The sequence below is a fragment of the Tasmannia lanceolata genome, unplaced genomic scaffold (assembly GCF_043159265.1).
Source record: "Tasmannia lanceolata isolate RefF3 unplaced genomic scaffold, GAP_Taslan_0.1 ptg000064l, whole genome shotgun sequence".
NCBI classification, from domain to species: Eukaryota; Viridiplantae; Streptophyta; class Magnoliopsida; order Canellales; family Winteraceae; genus Tasmannia; species Tasmannia lanceolata.
The window spans coordinates 450001-455000 of record NW_027518741.1 but is presented as its reverse complement, the minus strand read 5'-3'; positions in this window follow the sequence as shown (position 1 = coordinate 455000).

Here is a 5000-nt window from a genome sequence, read left to right as displayed (position 1 = left end):
ATGGGCACAAGGCCATGGCATATGGTGGGGAATGGACCACGGTTGCCAAGGCTAGGCATATAGAGAGGAATCGCATTTTTGCCCGGATAGGCACCGGAATGCTTGGCCTTGGCTTGCCATAGCAGGGCATTGCTGGGTTGGGCTCCCTTGGCCTTCCGGGGGCCTTGGACGCTGTCTTGGGAAGACCATGGGCACAAGGCCATGGCATATAGTGAGGAATGGACCACGGTTGGCAAGGCTAGGCATATAGAGAGGAATGGACCACGGTTGCCAAGGTTGCGCAAGTTTTGGGCATTTTTTGCCCGGATATGCCCAAGTATGCCCCGATAGGCCCGTTACGCCCCGGTATGAACGCGTATGCCCGGATAGACTCGGTATGCCTTGGGATACATGCGTATGCCCCGATAGGCTTGGTACGCCCCGATATGCGCACGTGTGCCCCAGTAGGGCTCGGTATGCCCCGGTATGTACGCGTGTGCCCCGATAGGCCCGGTATGCCCCGATATGCACACGTGTGCCCCAATAGGGGTCGGTATGCCCCGGTAGGTACGCGTGTGCCCCGTAATGCATGTTTCGCAGATCTCCCCGCATGTCCCGCCCCTATATGTAATACTTACTTACTTACTTACTTTCTTTCTTGCTTGCTTGCTTGCTTGCAATGGTTGGGAGTGCCCGGCATGCCCCGCTGCAGAGACCAAGGGCGCAATGACTTGGCACCGCGGATGCCGGGACTCTGGCACTTCCCGTGGCACTGATGGTTGGTTCCAAAGACAAAAGGCCGTGCAAGGCCACCGCACCGCGGATGATTTTGCTCGTGCTGGCGCCGTTGTGTGGCCAAAGAACATGCGCGAATGCTCGTGTCGGAAGGGTTGGTGTCCTGGCCCCGCGGGTGTCACGAATGCTCGGTTGCGAAGACCATGGGACCAGAGCCATGGCACGTCGGATGATGGCTCCAGCTGGCGCCCCGGCACTTTCTGTGGCATTGATGCTCGGTTTCAAAGACAAACGTGCGCAGTGCCAGGGGACCGCGGATGACTGCTCGTGCTGGCCCCGTTGGGCGGCATTGATGGTCGGTTGCAAAGAAAATGCGCGATTGCTCGTGTCGGGGCCCGGCAAGCCAAGGCCAAGCGAGCCATGGCACGTCGGATGATGGCTCCAGCTGGCGCCCCGGCACTTTCTGTGGCATTGATGCTCGGTTTCAAAGACAAACGTGCGCAGGGCCAGGGGACCGCGGATGACTGCTCGTGCTGGCCCCGTTGGGCGGCATTGATGGTCGGTTGCAAAGAAAATGCGCGATTGCTCGTGTCGGGGCCTGGCAAGCCAAGGCCAAGCGAGCCATGGCAACGCGGATGATGGCTCGCTAGTGCTGGCGCCGTGCACAGTGGCCTCGCACACTCGCCCTGCACGCTTCCCTTGCACGCAGCCTTGCACACTAGCCTCGCATGCGAGCCTTGCACCCTAGCCATGCAAACTAGCCTTGCACGGTAGCCATGCACACAAGCCGTGCACATTAGCCATGCGCACAAGCCCCGCACACTAGCCTTGCGCACAACCCTTGCACACAAGCCATGCACTCGAGCAATGCACACAAGCCTTGCACTCAAGCAATGCACACAAGCCCTGGACACTAGCCTTGCACACGGGCCTGGCACACAAGCCTTGGGCACTAGCCTTGCGCACTAGCGTTCCACATGAGCCTTGCACACTAGCCTTGGACACTAGCCTTGCACACAGGCCTTGCACACTAGGCATGCTTGGGCGAGCTGATCCCGCATCAAGTCGACGGGTCTAGGCATTCTTGGGCGCAGATCCCGCATCGTCTCGTCGCGTCTGGGCGCAAACACGTCGCGTCTCGTTGCGTCTTCAGAAGTCGTCGCTAACAGCACCTTTGGTTGCCACTGGTGGTTAGGCTGGTTGGTTGCGCAAACCCTATAGGAGGGTGGCATGCTGGTGGGCGTTTTTGCCCGGATAGGCACTAGAATGTGCAGATTTTGGGCGTTTTTGCCTGGATAGGCTAAGGAATGGGCATGCTTTGGGCGTTTTTGCCCGGATAGGCACCGGAATGCTTGGCCTTGGCTTGTCCTAGCAAGGCATTGCTGGGTTGGGCTCCCTTGGCCTTTTGGGCGCCTTGGACGATGTCTTGCGAAGACCATGGGCACAAGGCCATGGCATATGGTGAGGAAAGGACCACGGTTGCCAAGGTTAGGCACCGGAATGCTTGGCCTTGGCTTGCCAAAGCAGGGCATTGCTGGGTTGGGCTCCCTTGGCCTTCCGGGCGCCTTGGACACTGTGTTGGGAAGACCATGGGCACAAGGCCATGGCATATGGTGGGGAATGGACCACGGTTGCCAAGGCTAGGCATATAGAGAGGAATTGCATTTTTGCCCGGATAGGCACCGGAATGCTTGGCCTTGGCTTGCCATAGCAGGGCATTGCTGGGTTGGGCTCCCTTGGCCTTCCGGGGGCCTTGGACGCTGTCTTGGGAAGACCATGGGCACAAGGCCATGGCATATAGTGAGGAATGGACCACGGTTGGCAAGGCTAGGCATATAGAGAGGAATGGACCACGGTTGCCAAGGTTGCGCAAGTTTTGGGCATTTTTTGCCCGGATATGCCCAAGTATGCCCCGATAGGCCCGTTACGCCCCGGTATGAACGCGTATGCCCGGATAGACTCGGTATGCCTTGGGATACATGCGTATGCCCCGATAGGCTTGGTACGCCCCGATATGCGCACGTGTGCCCCAGTAGGGCTCGGTATGCCCCGGTATGTACGCGTGTGCCCCGATAGGCCCGGTATGCCCCGATATGCACACGTGTGCCCCAATAGGGGTCGGTATGCCCCGGTAGGTACGCGTGTGCCCCGTAATGCACGTTTCGCAGATCTCCCCGCATGTCCCGCCCCTATATGTAATACTTACTTACTTACTTACTTTCTTTCTTGCTTGCTTGCTTGCTTGCAATGGTTGGGAGTGCCCGGCATGCCCCGCTGCAGAGACCAAGGGCGCAATGACTTGGCACCGCGGATGCCGGGACTCCGGCACTTCCCGTGGCACTGATGGTTGGTTCCAAAGACAAAAGGCCGTGCAAGGCCACCGCACCGCGGATGATTTTGCTCGTGCTGGCGCCGTTGTGTGGCCAAAGAACATGCGCGAATGCTCGTGTCGGAAGGGTTGGTGTCCTGGCCCCGCGGGTGTCACGAATGCTCGGTTGCGAAGACCATGGGACCAGAGCCATGGCACGTCGGATGATGGCTCCAGCTGGCGCCCCGGCACTTTCTGTGGCATTGATGCTCGGTTTCAAAGACAAACGTGCGCAGGGCCAGGGGACCGCGGATGACTGCTCGTGCTGGCCCCGTTGGGCGGCATTGATGGTCGGTTGCAAAGAAAATGCGCGATTGCTCGTGTCGGGGCCTGGCAAGCCAAGGCCAAGCGAGCCATGGCAACGCGGATGATGGCTCCAGCTGGCGCCCCGGCACTTTCTGTGGCATTGATGCTCGGTTTCGAAGACAAACGTGCGCAGGGCCAGGGGACCGCGGAGGACTGCTCGTGCTGGCCCCGTTGGGCGGCATTGATGGTGTGTTGCAGAGAGCATGTGCGATTGCAAGTGTCGGCCGGGTTTGGGTTCCCTTGGGCTTTCGGGTGCCTTGGACGCTGTCTTGCGAAGACCATGGGCACAAGGCCCCGTCCTGGCCCCTTGTTCGATTCGCTCTCGTCTTGCGCTTGCTTCCAAGGTCCTCCATGACCTTCCCCATGGCCTTGCTAGATCCCCCCCATGACGCATGACCTCTGTCCGTTGATTGGTTTTGAGTGCACACCATGCCCGGCTTGGCACCGTGTTGTCGCGTGAGTGGCATTTGGATCGTGCATGCTGGTGGGCTACCTGCCAATGCGCACAAGCCTTGCACACTAGCCTTGCGCACGAGCCTTGCACAAAAGCCTTGGACACAAGCCTTGCGCACAAGCCATGCGCACAAGCCTTGGACGCTAGCCTTGCACACAAGCCATGCATACAAGCCTTGCTCACAAGCCTTGGGCACTGGCCCATCGCAGTAGCCTTGCACACAAGCCTTGCGCACTAGCTTTGGGCACGAGCCTTGCGCACTTGCCTTGGGCACTAGCCTTGCACACAACCCTTGGGAACTAGCCTTGCGCACCAGCCTTGCCCACAAGCCTTGCACACCAGCCTTGCACACTAGCCTTGCATACAAGCCTTGCACACTAGCCTTGCACACAGGCCATGCTCACTAGCCTTGGGCACTAGCCTTGCACACAGACCTTGGGCACTAGCCTTGCGCACTAGCCTTGCCCACGAGCCTTGCACACTAGCCTTGCACGCAGGCCTTGCACGCTAGGCATGCTTGGGCCAGCAGCTCCCGCATCAAGTCGGCGGGTGTAGGCACGGTTGGGCGCAGATCCCGCATCGCCTCGTCGCGTCTGGGCGCAAACCCGTCGCGTCTCGTTGCGTCTTCAGAAGTCGTCGCTAACAGCACCTTTGGTTGCCACTGGTGGTTAGGCGGGTTGGTTGCGCAAACCCTATAGGAGGGTGGCATGCTGCGGGGCGCTGGAATGCGCAGGCTTAGGGCGTTTTTGCCCGGATAGGCACTGGAATGTGCTGGTTTTGGGCGTTTTTGCCTGGATAGGCTAAGGAATGGGCATGCTTTGGGCGTTTTCCCCGGATAGGCACTGGAATGGGCTGGTTTTGGGCGTTTTTGCCTGGATAGGCTAACGAATGGGGCATGCTTTGGGCGTTTTTGCCCGGGTAGGCACTGGAATGCCTGGCCTTGGCTGGGCATTGCTGGGTTGGGCTCCCTTGGCCTTTCAGGCGCCTTGGATGCTGTCTTGTGAAGACCATGGGCACAAGGCCATGGCATATAGTGGGGAATGGACCATGGTTGCCAAGGTTAGGCAATATAGAGGGCGGTGGGCGAGTAGGCCATGGCGTCACTTGTTTGCCCGTGTTTGCTCCCTTTGTGCGTTGTTTGGTTTTGGGAGCACACCT